This window comes from Buteo buteo, unplaced genomic scaffold (assembly GCF_964188355.1).
Source record: "Buteo buteo unplaced genomic scaffold, bButBut1.hap1.1 HAP1_SCAFFOLD_158, whole genome shotgun sequence".
NCBI lineage: Eukaryota > Metazoa > Chordata > Aves > Accipitriformes > Accipitridae > Buteo > Buteo buteo.
Window position 1 is genome coordinate 79,517 of NW_027439322.1, and position 14,975 is coordinate 94,491.

The window sequence follows — 14,975 nt, forward strand, 5'->3', positions numbered from 1 at the left end:
AATCAGTTCATGCAAGCCCAACGTGGCCCCACGCACCCCCTGAGATTCAGCCACCAGATTCCCAATTAAGACATGCTGAACTGGACAACTTGGAAAGCACAGTTCAGTCCCCAAAAGGCAACAGGGTAACAAGATCTTCCACTAGCCTCTAGTAAACAAGAAACAAGGAAAGCCCATGCTTGCCAGGCAATCACTTACCCTCAGACACACCAGGCAAACTCTGTCACGGAAGCACTTGAAGATCACCACCCACAGACGACCTTGATGAATCAAACATGCAGCCCATCATACAAAAGATGCTACTGCCTCCTAAGCCCCAGTTTGCACCATAATATCAACAAGATCCCAAACTCAGTCAAAACACCACAGTGTTTTTATTTTCTCGTGTCTTTAGACAGTAATTGCAACGTACCATCTTCTCTTCCACTCCCCTGCACAGCTCAAGCGCACACGGGGCTTCCTTTCTTTATGAAACTAGACAATTAAAATTTACTTTGGAACAACAATTTGTTTGGATTCCCATCTATAAAAGCCTCCAAAAATGCCACACTGTACAGTAATTGCTCTACTGGTGAAATACAAAGGTTCGGTAATGTTTATAAAGACACTTAAACTGCATGAGCAAAACTATCTTGCTTAATGACATTTTCCAACCCTTCATGCTATGTACAAGCTCACTTCTTCCAAGAGTCACCCCTACTCACATGATCAAATCATGCCACTTGAAACGCTCCGACATTATTTGGGCATATAAAAAGGTTGAAATTATCGTGACGACAGCAGCCTAAGGACTGCAGATACCCAGAATCTGGTATCAGAAGTGAAAGCTGAAAAAGAGTTAGATCTCTTGAAATTACACATTTTAAATACCAGAGACACAAAGTGTTTAAAAGCCATTCAATACCAGGGCTCACCATAAAACCATAAAAGGTTCTGAAACACTTGTCCTGAATCATTTCAATGGAAATATTAAAGGATGAAAACGCTCCATGGAATTACGGGATTCATTTATATAGACTGACAAACTCACTTTGTGGCAACGTGTTTTTAAATGTCAAGCAGTATAAACAAGGTATCTGAAATTACCACCTAATACAATGACTTGAACTTCAGCGCCTTCAAAATCACAATTCTACGAAGACTGAAATAAGTTTGACAGACCGAGGTATAATCAAAATCACTGGAGTCAAGAGAAATTTATCCAAAGCAAAAACCATTTCATGCTTGCACACATGTATGTTTACTAGAAAAGAAAAGTAGAGCATAGGTTTTCAACAACGACCAAAAAAAGGCTCGAAAAACACTTGGAAAAAATAAATTCTGCCACTCACTCTGCTTTTGCTGGGCACGCCGATTTTCACATTTTGGTCAAAGATCCCTCGGCTTCTCCAGTTTACCTCACTTTGAGAAAATCATTTTCAGAAAACATGCCTCCAAGAAACATCGGACAACGGTACGTCCACATGATTAAATAAGAGGTAGGAAAACCCAGCAATAGATCTATCACACACTTTACAACAGCAGCTATCGCTTGCTCGCAAGCCCCTGGCCAGAATCCTTCTCCTTGGCAAAATAAATTAATGCTAGGCAGTTCTCAAGACATCACATCAACAGGAAAAGGGTTAGCTCTCCCTCGCATCAATAAAGCACATCATCTGACCTAAAGCGCAACTCTTCATCACTAAACCACTTTCAGAAGAAACAGTGCCAACCTTCAAAGACATCTTCCTAGAGTGAGCTGTCTTTCCTCACCATTTTGACTAGTTACAGACTTTGTATCTGTCTAGTTCTTCATCTTTTAGGAAGGCTAATGAGGTCGGAGAAGTAAAGGACAAGTCCAGCCAGTATTACTTATGGACCTCTTTTTTCACTGTTGTTCAGTACAGATACGCAGCACTGCGGAATCCTTCGGGACCCATTTCTCCCACCAAACCCACACTGCAGGCTTCATCTTAAAAACATATCCTCTCAAGGATAAACAAAAGTAAGCTCATATCCGCCAGACCTGAAAGATGTTTTCACCAATGCCTCAGGACTGTCCACTGCTGCTAGTTCATCCGCTAAGCTTTCTTCAGGAGGTCTCGGGCCACTGATGATGGTCGGCTTTGGCCTTGCCTTGAGGTTGCCGGTCAGCCCACCGATAATGGGGTTCCACAAGCAGTTCTGTCATTTAGACCCTGCAAAACCACACAGTCAGCAAAATACATTCATAGGCCTACTGCCCAGCCTCTCAGCAGTCTGCAAAACAAAGATGCTCTCTCATCTTTTTACCTTTGCATCACCACCAGTTTGGGATTAAGCCTGAAAACCCAAAATAAAGCTCCAAGTGGAAATAAGCACTAACTTTCAGCTCATTCCAAGTCCAAGACCACAATGCTTCCCATAAAAAGATTTGGTTACAGAACAGGGAGTTTTCACATCTCAGTAAAAACCATCCTCTCCACATCAACTTAGAGCTTAGCATGTGTTGGCGTACCTGTATTTGAAGCCAAAGAACTAACCAGAACACAAAGTACACAAATCAATACAATAGTAATCGTTGCGTTTCTTAGTGCTTAAATTACAGATTTGAGATATCACTGAAGGGCGCCTATCAAAAAAACATACTTCTTTTCTGCTGAAATTGCAACTTTTCCCAGCAGACATTCAAATGCCAAAATATTTCTATGGATGGCCTTTTTACACTTACTTCCAAGAGTCACCAGGCGCCTCTTGCATGTCATTCAGAGAACCCATCCTCATCTGTAAGCCTAGCTCCACTGACAAAGTACAATTAGCACCCTTCAGTCAGATCTCCTCCCCACCCCTGAAGAACAGAAGACCTGACTTACAGCTCCTCAAATTCAAGGACAGGGAGGGATCACTCCCCGCTTGCGGTCACGGTCACAAGACAGGCTCAACCTGAGGAAGAAACCAAATCAACGTAACCTGCTACCCATCAAATCACAACAAGGCTACGAGGAAGCAAAACCCAGCCTGAGAACAGCTTCCCCCCGGGGAGCCCTCCCGCCTTCCCGCCTCAACTCCACTCACTCCCCGCTCTCTCCACCTCCTCCCCCCGGCGGCGCAGGGGAACAGGGGACGGGGACGGGGGCTGGGGTCGGTTCCTCACCCCTTGTCTCTGCCGCTCCTTCCTCCTCAGGGGGAGGAGGACTCCGCGCTCGGCCCCTGCTCCGCCGGGGGGTCCGTCCCTCCCGCGGGAGACAGCCCTTCACCAACTTCTCCAGCGTGGGTCCTTCCCGCGGGCTGCAGTTCCTCACAGACTCCTCCAGCGCGGGTCCCTTCCACAGGCAGGGTGCAGTCCTTCCGTCACAGACTGCTCCAGCGCGGGAGTCGCGGCCATTTTGGGGGACATCCGCTCCCCCGCTCCCCTCCACGGGCTGGGGGGGACAGCCTGCCGCCTCCCCGCGGGCTGCGGGGGCATCCCCTCCTCCTTCCCTGACCTCGGCATCCGCAGAGGGGTTCCTCTCACGTCCCACTCCCCCGACTCCCTCACGGGGCCTTCCCCTTCTGAAATCTCTTCTCCCCGAGGCGCTACCGCCGTCGCTGAGGGGCTCGGCCTGGGCCAGAGGCGGGTCCGGCTCCGAGCCGGGGGAGCTTCGAGCAGCTTCTCCCAGGAGACGGCCCTGCGGACCCTCCCCCGCCACACAAAAGAAAAAAAAAAAAAAAACCGCCACACACACAAACAACCCCGAAACAGGGAGGGAGCAGATCCCGAGAAGAGCAGCCAAGGGCTGCAGCGGTGCTTACCTCAGTCAAGAGGCTTCTCTCAGCAGAGGGGCAGCAGGCCTCCATCTTACTGGATTCCAAAGGAGTAACTGTTATAAATGAATTTAGTCCCAAACAGGATTCCAATCAAAGTTAACAATTTATTCAATGAATAAAGGCAAGCAAACAGCGCTGGGCGCGCCGGGACCTTCTGCTCTACCACAACGCGCGCCGCGAAAAACAAGACAGCTTCTTTTGTAGTCCAACGCTCGTTACATATTCATACTAGGAGTGTTCTTCTCCACCTCCTGGTTGTGGGGGTGCAGTAGTTCTCCCAGAAACTGGTCTCACCTTGCACAGCACCGGCTGCGGTCACCAGGACCCAAACAAGTTCACAACAGACACCTCCCCCTCAACAAATGCACACCACAAATGGCCCATCGAGATCCCAAGCACTGCAATCCCTGAGGCCAAACACACATCCAAATGCCTCAGTTCTCCTCCAGGATAGTTAACAACAAAACCGGCTCTGGGCTGGCAAAAAGAGAACGAACTATGCACATATCATCTGTCTCCTCCCGGCCTGCGGTTAGACGAGGATCCACAAAATGGTTAAAGGTTACATAGACAGTGAGGGTCACATTTTATTATGCGGCCCTAGCATTGTTTATAGTGACACGAATCAGATGAACATATTTCACAGTAACAAAAGAGGATGGACTGGAGAGAGAAGCCATGGACTGAAGGAGGGATTTACTTAAGAAGAGGTCTTGTGAAATAAGAGATCCTTTGTCTGTACGAGGCATGCCTTGCTAACGACTGGGCCCCTGAAGGAGAACGAAAAGGCTGAGAAGAAGGGAACATCCTACCCCAGGAGGCGCCGAGAAGCTGAAAAGCTGCTAATAGGCACGAAGTCAGCAAAAATCTTGGATAACCGGAGGAAAGGTAAAGGCAGCAGGGGCAGATCAGACCACCGACTCAATTCACGACCAAAACACTTACACACACACACCCCCCTTGGGCATGTGCTGTAGAAGAAAAGAACACTGGACCTTTAATTCGAAGTGGGGGAACTTCAACCCGATAGAAACTGTGCGAGATAAGCGACTCCCGGTAATAGTTTTGGGGAAGAACTTTGGAAATCGAATGTGTATAACTGAACTTGATAGCATATGTCCATACATTTCATGTGGTTCGTTCAAACTTTTATGTTTTTAATATTTTGTACCTTCTATGAAAACTGGTTTGCTGCTAGATGACTAAGTGAGATTTGATAAATGATCATGCATTAAAATCATGGCTGAAACAAGAGACAAAGGGTAACTGGGGAGATAATTACAAGAGTGTAGTCAAGGGACTAACTAGTAAATCTTCATAAGTTTTGCAGTTCTTTGCTCTTATGACTAGATGTTCCTGTACACTATGAGAACAATGCTGAAACTGACCACATGTGATTGAAGCTGCATTAAGCTTCAAGATCAAAGAACAAGGACAAGAATAAAGACTTCAAGGACAGCCAGCAAGAACTTCAATGGGTCGGTGGTCGCAAAAGCAGCCCTTCGACTCAAAGGGATCCTTCATTGCGCATGATCGGATGTAGGCAGTACTAAGATAATCAGTTGCGATCGTTTCTATGTATATGTACACTAATTCGATTAATATGCAATTACTTATTCTGTATAACCTGTTTGTGCTAAAGCTGTGGTGTGGACGCTACGTGGAACTATCCCCCGTGCATCCAGCACTGCAATAAAGAATGCCTGCTTTCTAAAACGCCAAAACGAGTCTTTGAGCGTTTCTTCGACCAGCTTTTCGGTGTCATTTTGGTGACCCAGATGGGACGAGGCTTCTGAGACTCGATGGACTTGGGATCGCAGGACCTCCAGCTGGCACTGAGATTTCTTGGGGAGACCCTTGATCCCTGTTCCCTGGGCTCACAAGCCAAGGCCACTGGTAAGATTTTATTTAAAGGCATTCTTTTGATTAACTTGGTTCTGGTATTCTGGTCTGGTACTCTTACCTGTAAGCCCGACTAAGAGAAGTCAGCAAGGAAGAAATATAAAAGGATCCTTAAAAATCTGGTATTCTGGTAGAAGTACTCCTCTGGTAAAGGGTATTCGTCTCGCTGGTTGAAGGCAAAGATACTCATTTGGTTTGGTCTCAGTAATTTGATTAAGGCTTTGGTATTTGACTATTGATTCTGGATATGACATTAGATCTCTGATTGATTCTGTTTGGTATTTTGACTTAGGCTCTGATATTTGACTTTCTGATTTTTGTATACTGAAGGTATTGATAATGGGAACAGGACAGTCAAGTGAACTCCATAAAAAATCACCTCTGCGGTGTGTTTTAAAACACTGGAAACAGCTGGGGGGCGTCCCGGGTGGTAATGTCGCCGAAAACCGGAATAAAACTCCTTAACGGCAATGAGAAGTTAAGAAGCAGGCACTCCTTTATTGCAGCGCTGGGCACACAGGGGATCCCTCCACCTCGTGTGTGCACCTGTCTGGTTTGATCATGCAGGTTAAATACACACCTGTTATAGATATTCACTAGATGCCTGGGAAATGTCATACATAATCATCAACTGTCCGATAAATCATTAGCATATGTAAATGTCCTTTTATGCAGGCGTGGTGAAGTCTCTGGTGGTCTTCAGAAGCCCTCTGGTGGTCTTCCATAGTCTTCCTCACCTTGTCCGATAGTTGACCTCTCTTATGGGATTCTGCGCAGTACGATTTTGCCATCATGTATTAGATTTACATGAAAGTACATTCAATGTTAATTCTTGAATTTAACGTTTCTAGTGATTGGCCCTCAGTCACACCACCTTATCAATATTCTTATACTAAAACATTCATTGGTTAATCTTACTTAATGCCACTAACTGGAATCTTGATCAAAGTGGGGTTTCTAAGCAACGGAACTAAGGTCCATAACAATCTCTCTTAGTTTCTTAAAACAAAACACTACAACCTAACAAATCTGTCAAAATTTCTATGGTTAACCGATCTTAGACAAGACTTATTCTTTTATGATTGCATATGCACATTTTGTATGTTCCTTAGTTTCTATAGCTATTGTGAGCTTCAAACCCCTATTTTCTACAATTTTTACCCTTTTAACCAAACCTGACTTAAGTAAAATTTCAACTTTTATCAAGTATTGGTAACATTTCCCCCCTTTGAAAGTTTTGAAAATCACTTCAGTACTTTCACTGTAATTTATCAATTATTCACTATAAGCTAAAAGAAGCTCTGGGATTGTTTGTCCATTTTGATGTCAATAACTTGGATAATCATAGCTTTATGATTGATTTTCTTCTTCAAAACCCTGAATCAATTGTAAAACTAGATTATCCTGAATCAACATCCCAGGAGCGACTGATATCAAGATTAATAATTTAAGCAATAATCGCCTCATTTTGTTTACCTCACACTACTTATTCCTTTACCATGTCAATTCATGATTCTACTTTTATAATCTTACATCTGCTTTGTATCTTACGCTTACAGCAACTTATGAGGAAATATTCACAGCCTATACCACACAAGAGGATCAATGCCCCTGACAGTATCCCTAATAGTAACCCTAATATTATAAGCTTTACACAATTATTTTCCCAAGTACATAGCAACTTATCTATAAAGTTTCAGTTTTAAAGGACCAACTTCCTTAGACCTCCAATTCCCTGTTGGTGCTTTCTTTATTCTTGAATAATGAATCCATGCATCTGATTCAGCAATCTTGACAGCAGTGAAAGTAGTCAACAATATTTGAAAGGGTCCTTTCCAGCGTTCTTGTAGAGGTTCAGAAGCTCATGTCTTCACATAGACATAATCACCTGGTTGGAAGTCATGTACCGGATTTTCCAAAGACAGAGGTCTGCTCTAAACAACCGCACTCCGCAGCGCAGTTAAAAGTTTTTCCTAAAGAAAGTAAATAGTCACACACATCTTGTTTTCCTTTTAAATGTATGCTCAAATTTGGTTCAGGAGATTCATAAGGTTTTCCATACAATAACTCATAAGGACTAATCAGTGTCCCACTCTTTGGTTGGACCCGAACTCGTAAAAGGGCTAATGGGAGTGCCTGAGGCCATTTCAAATTGGTTTCTTGACATATTTTACTAATTTGTCTTTTCAATGTTTGATTCATTCTTTCCACCTTTCCACTAGATTGTGGTCTCCAAGGTGTATGTAGATCCCATATAATTCCCAAAATTCTACTAACACCCTGGACCACTTCTGCAACAAAATGGGAACCTCGATCAGAAGAGATTCCAATAGGTACTCCAAATCTCAGGATGATTTCTTGTAATAACCATTTAATGACCTCCTTTGCTTGGTTGGTCTGACAGGGAAAGGCTTCTGGCCATCCTGTAAAAGTATCAACCCCCACCAGAACATATCGATACCCATTTTGTCGAGGTAACTCTGAAAAATCTATTTGCCAATAGTCCCCTGGTTCCATTCCTGATTTCAATATCCCCATTTGGACCTTTTTCTTTACTACTGGGTTGTTTTTCAAACATATTTCACATGTAGCAGTTGTCATTTTAGCTATTTCTAGCATTTTCACTGATACTACTTGCCTTCTCAAAAAGGTTACTAATGCTTCTGCTCCCCAATGACATTCTTTATGTTTTGTCTGCACTATTTCCCTCATTACAAATGGTGGGACCACTACTTGTCATTTTGATGTCACCCACCATCCTTCCAGATTTTTCCTTGCATTTAATAATTTCCCCAATTTCTCATCCTCTTCTGAATATTTAGGTTTTTCCTTTGGTAATGCAATAGTTCTTGTGGGAATCAATGCCAATTGTAAAGTATTCCTTTTGGCTGCTTCCCTAGCTGTTTTATCTGCTAATCTGTTCCCTACAATCTCTTTTGTGTTCCCTGATTGATGTGCTTTACAGTGCATGATTGCTACTGCACTAGGTTTCTGTACTGCTTGTAATAAATGCAAAATCTCCTCCTTATATTTAATGTTGGACCCCTGAGAGGATAATAATCCTCTCCCTTTCCATAAGATCCCGTGGACATGGACCACACCAAATGCGTATTTCGAATCAGTCCAGATGTTTACTTTCTTTTCTTTACTCAATTCTAGAGCCCTTGTCAAAGCCACTAATTCCGCCTTCTGAGCTGAAGTTGTGCTCGGCAAGGTATTGGCTTCTATAACTGATTTTTCAGCTGTTACCGCATATCTTGCATAGCGAATTCCACTTTCAACGAAACTGCTACCATCTGTGTACAATTCCCAGCCTGGGTTGTCCATAGGTACATCCTTCAGATCCTCTTGACTGAAATATACATATTCAATGGTAGTCAAGCAATCATGTTCCAGTTGTCCTTTTTCCTGTACAGAACTCAGAAAGACTGCAGGATTAGTCAAATTAGTAGTTTTTAAAATCACATCATCTTGTGATATTTCATCATTCTGCTCAGGGATAGCCAATGGCCCCCCTTTTGCTCCAACACTGATATCACCATGTGTGGCACATATACCACCATCATTCTTCCCAAAGTCATTTTTCGAGCCTCCTGTATTATCATCACAGTGGCTGCTACCACTCTCAAACAAGCAGGCCAGCCTTTGCTTACAAAGTCCAATTGTTTGGAAAAATATCCAACCGGTCGCTTCCAACTTCCCATCTTCTGAGTCAGTACTCCCAGTGCAATGTGTTTTTTTTCATGTACAAATAACTGGAAGTCTTTAGTCAAATCCGGAAGTCCCAAGGCTGGTGCTGTCATCAGGGCCTGTTTTAAACTCTTGAAAGCCCTTTGCTGATCTGGACCCCATTCAAATGGTGGACCTTTAAGAGCTTCATACAATGGCTTAGCCAACAGACCATAGTTCATTATCCACAGCCGACACCACCCAGCCATTCCCAAAAAGGTTCTCAATTCATGGGTATTTCTCGGCTCCGGGATACTGCAAATTGCTTCTTTCCGCTCTGTTCCCAGCTGTCTTTGTCCTTGGGAGATTTCAAAACCCAGATATATTACAGTCTGCTTTGCTATTTGGGCCTTAGTTCTAGAGACTTTGTATCCACTTAGCCCCAAAAAGTTCAAAAGATCAATTGTTACCTTTATACACGCTGGTCTCTCTTCCGTAGCTATCAGTATGTCGTCTACGTACTGAAGGAGCAAATGTCCAGGTTTGGGACCATCTTGTTTCCACATCTCAAGTTCTTCTGCTAATTGGCTCCCAAAAATTGTTGGGCTGTTCTTGAACCCTTGCAGCAGTCTTGTCCATGTCAATTGCGTTTTTCGTCCTGTGTTTGGATTTTCCCACTTGAAAGCAAATAATTTCCGACTTCCTTCTTCCAGGGGTATACAAAAGAAAGCATCCTTCAAATCAAGCACTGTAAACCACTGATGATTCTCCCCTAGAGCTGTTAACAGTGTATATGGATTGGCCACTACAGGGTGTATATCTTTCACTATCTGATTTATTGTTCTCAGATCCTGTACTAATCTGTATTCTCCTGATGGCTTTTTCACTGGTAAAATTGGAGTGTTATATTCAGATTCACATTCCTCTAAAATTCCATATTTCAAAAATTTATCAATTAATTTCTTGATTCCCAATCTAGCCTCAGGTTTAATTGGATATTGCTTTAATCTCACTGGCCTCACATTCTCCTTCAGTTCCACCTTTACAGGTTGTGCCATTTTAGATTTTCCAGGTATGTCTGTGTTCCAAACTGTAGGGATCACAGCATCATCAACTTCTTGTGGCATCTCTTGAGTCTTAACCTTCTCCTGTATCATCAATATTTCTCCTGTCTTTGACTCCGGTATCTTTAAAAGAATTTCTCCTCCCTCAAAAACTATCTGTGCATTTAATTTGGATAACAGATCTCGACCCAACAAGGGTAGCGGACATTCTGGCACATACAAAAATTCATGTGCAATTGCCTTATTTCCAAATTTTAAATCAAGGGGTTGAAAGAATGGTCTATTTTCCTGTTTCCCAGTCGCTCCAATTATGGTTGCTGTTTTGTCTCCTAATTTCCCTTTATGAGTATTCAAAACAGAATATACTGCTCCTGTATCTACTAAAAATTCAACTTTATCATTTCCCAGCTTAATTGTAACCAGAGGTTCAGCTGGGCTCCCCTCCGGTCCCCTTCATTCATTCAAAGTCATCATTTTCACAGCCTCTTGCTGATTTGTTTGCAGCTGAGGACAGTCCTTTTTCCAATGTCCATTCTCTCTGCAATAAGCACACTGATTTATTCCTAAAGGTGCATTAGGGTCCTGGTCACCAAAGTTTTTAAAACCTCCTCTTCCTCGGGTTTGTCCTCTTCCTCTTACTGCACCCCCTGTTAAAACAGCTATTAACCTACATTCTCTAATCTTCTCTTTCTTTTCTTTTCTTTGTTCCTCCTCCTTTTCCCGATTATTGTAAACTTTCCATGCTGTTCCTAACATTTTATTCAGATTTCTTGAGTCCTCCCCCTCCAATTTTTGGAGCTTTCGCCTTATATCAGGTGCCGATTGTCCCATAAAAATCGAGGCCAGCTGTTGCTGTTCTGCCTCTGTTTCCAATTTTAAATCAGTATATTTTCGAGCAGTTTCCTTCAATTTTTCCAAAAACACAGAAGGAGATTCATTTTTATCTTGTTTTATCTCATATAATTTAGACCAATTCAGAGCTTTTGGCATTGCATGTTTCACTCCATACAATACCCACCTTTGGTACCGAGTTAACCTTCTCCTGTCTACAGGGTCATTTGGATCCCACTGCGGGTCTCCTGAAGGAAAACTCTCTTCCAAAGTTCCAGAGAGCATTTCATTCATATGTGGAACTCTTGTGCCCTGCAGTCTCCAGATATAGACAACCCAGACCACTTGTCCACTCCACATGCCCTTGCTTCATTCTTTTGACTGCACCCTCATTCCTCAATTTTTTTTTATTATCTGCCCCAAGAAACAGCTTGCAACTCACGTCCATTATTCATCCTTCCCACTCTGATGCTTCCCTCCAGTTTGCAGTTCTGTAGTTAAAGGCCATTTCCTAACTGTACGCACACAGAGGGCTGCATCAAGGTTGCACAAGTATTCTGAGGGCTTGACTTTGCAAATTTAATGTCTTTTGCAAGTCTGTGGTCACATATGCCTGTTACACAGCAGAATTAATAAATAATCATGCTTTTCACTTTTTTACTTAGTGCCTTATAAGAACAATGGGAAGAACACCACATATCCCGTGCCGTCTCTCTCTCACCATTGTCTTTGCATGTGTACACCCCAGGCTACGTGAGTTGCAACCAAAGAAAGAGAAGACAGCGAAAGACTGCTACAGAGTGGCGTGGCCTCTGCGGGTGGGACCAAAATCCAGACGCTTATCTGCACATGCTCCCCACACTCCTCTTGCCATGCTCAGCAGCAGCAATTCTTTCCTTCTCTCTTGGGAGTAGGAGACATGACATACAAGACATACATGACAGACTGCAGCCCAAGCCAGTGTGTGCTGTTTGCGTACCACTTTCAGCCCCAGTTCCAAGGCTCAGCGTGGCACCAGGAACTCACAACCAGCTGGGACAGCCCTGCCAGTCAAACAGAAGTGGTCCTGGGACCAAAATTCACTGCCACAGCTGAACATGTGGGGATGTCTGTGTACTGAAGGGTTCCTGCTTCTGCCTGAGGGATCGTTACACCATCCCTATGTGCCCTACTGCAACTGAGCAATGACTTATCTCTCCAGAGCAGAGCAAGCTACAGTATTTTACTCCAAAGTTTCCTCCTCTGCTGAATTTACCATACCGTTCATTTCCTCCAGCTCACTGCTGCAGATTCCCAAATCAAATATTGAGTGGAAAGACCAGAAAACATCTAGGTCATATAAAAAATTAAGTGCCACTTGTATAGTGCCATTAAAGTTCAGTGATACCTGTATGGAAAATACTCTTCACAATCACTACAACAAAATATTTTCTCTGCTGCTGCAAAATCCTAAACCAGCAGGGAGAAAGAATAAAGGGGAATTCTTAAAAAGACAGGGAGAATTAAGAGGAAAAAGTGTGGGGGAAATGAACATCAGTTAAACTTGTATAGCTAGCATTTTACACCCAAGCTTTTAGCAGGGGGGGGAAAAAATTGCACTGAGACAAGGGCAAAGACTAATTACTAAGATTGTATATTGCTGGGACCTTCGCTGGGGACGAATGCGATAGGCAGCTTGGGCTTCGACTGGAGTTAAACGTGCCCATCAGTGATTCAGATAATTTTGTCCAAGAAGCAGCCATGGGTATCTGCTGAAAAGAGACACTTTTGCAGTTTGTGTTTGTTGCCTTTGCAGTCAGTTAATACAGAGATTTGCAGAATGATGAGATTTAATCTTTTCAGTGCCCCAATCCTAGCTAGAAAGGCATGCGTGGGAACAACTGGCTTTTTCAAAAAATATCATGGATTGTGTTATTAAGGTTTAAGCGCAGATTTTAGTTATTCGAAGTGGATTTCTTTTGCTAGAGAAAGGGGGAGTTCTCTGCTTGGCTACCAGTAGAGCATGTGCCCTTGAAAGATTAATGTTTGCCTGAGGAATTTCTACGTTCCTCAGCTGGAGGCTTTGCTGTCACACCACTGCTTCCGAAGTTCACTCCCCACGGTCAGCTTGAGGGCTTGCGGTACGTGGCATGTAGTACAGCCGGTGCCCCCACACTCCCAGCAGTTGCACAGGATCCCAGTCTCCATTGAGGTCATGCTCACCCAGCCACTGCGGAGCAATGCAACCTGTCTGGGAGCCACAGTGTGTGCTACAGCCCTGCAATATTCCTCTCTGGTATCAAGTGTCCCTGATGAAAATTCAGCTGGTGGTAGAATTTCCCTGTTTTCAACAGATGTCACGCTGATAAACCCAGTGAGGACTGTTTCTCCAAGAAGCTGACCTGCTGGTGACTATAGCGTACATTATATTACCTGGATAGCACTGTTCTTAAAACACTATTTAAGAGGACTGTTTTAACTTTTTGGGAAAGTAAAAAAATACACACACACTAGAGCAAAACTACTAGTGCCGGATGAAGAGCACCTGTCTTCTACTTAGGCTTTGTGGAAAAAGCAACAAACTTTTTTAGTGAGCAAGTGGAGAGATCAACCTACCAAGACTGCAATAATTAGCAAGTCCCTAAAAATACCCCAACATGAGTAATAATCCCTCATCCATTGATCTGAAGGATCTTACAAACCACCTGGTTCAGATGAAGAAACTGAGGAGCCTGAGCTAGGCAGTCTACCCAAAGTCACACAGTAACTGCAGCCTGGTACTGGATACCCAAGAGGCAGATTTACTCTGAAGTTTATTGCATCTTCTTTATATTTTGTTCTTCTTGAACATAGCATTTAGTTAGCAAAAAGGTATTTACTGCTCACTGGAAGGATACATGATTACTCAGCAACTTGCATCACTGCATGTTTTTACTGTTTATTTCAGTCGTGCAAGTTACAAGAGCTGTTGCTTTTGGCAAGTCAATAAAAAAGCTCCCATCGTGCACAGGTTCAGCCCCCACATTTGTCAAATCTATTAGAAGATAGATTCTGTCATTTACAGCACTTTTCATCTTGTGTAGCCCTAAACACCAGCAGCTGGATTGAGATTGCCTTTTCAAAGTTCACAAGGGACTTTTACTGCTGTCAGATCTAAGCAAGACTTAAAAACTATTGCTCAAAGCAAGATTTATTGGACGGCTAGCATCTGGTGACAAATGTTGAAGGAAGAACAAAATCCTTTGTATTGTGGGGTTTCTTGACCTGCCTGTTTATTAATGTTCATCTTTCCTCATAACTCAAAAGCACAGCTTTGTGCTTCTGATGCACCCTATGGAAACAAATAAAATGCTGCTGCTGCTTCTGCTTGTCCACATCAGAAAAATCAGCTCATTAAAATGTTAGTGTGGAAGTTGCCAGTAACTACACTGCATTGCTTTCCCTATTCAAACTCAACTAACAAATCTCTACCAGCTCCACAAAAGAACTGATGTGTCTTCCAGGAGTTAAAAGATGACATATTTCTAATTTCTCTTTGTTTTCTATCTAAAAGCTCTGACTTCTGTCACAGACAGGGACACTATGCAAGAGTTTTTAACTACTGTCATTTCAGTGCAACTTCAAAATGCAAGTGAGGGACCCTGGTCTGCCACAGGTGCTGGAAGCTTACTATTGCTAGTGATGCCAGGTTTTCCCTGAATCTTTTCCAGCCCCAGTGTGCTGAAAAAAAACCCCCAAAGACTTCGAGAGATTCTTTCTGGCTGC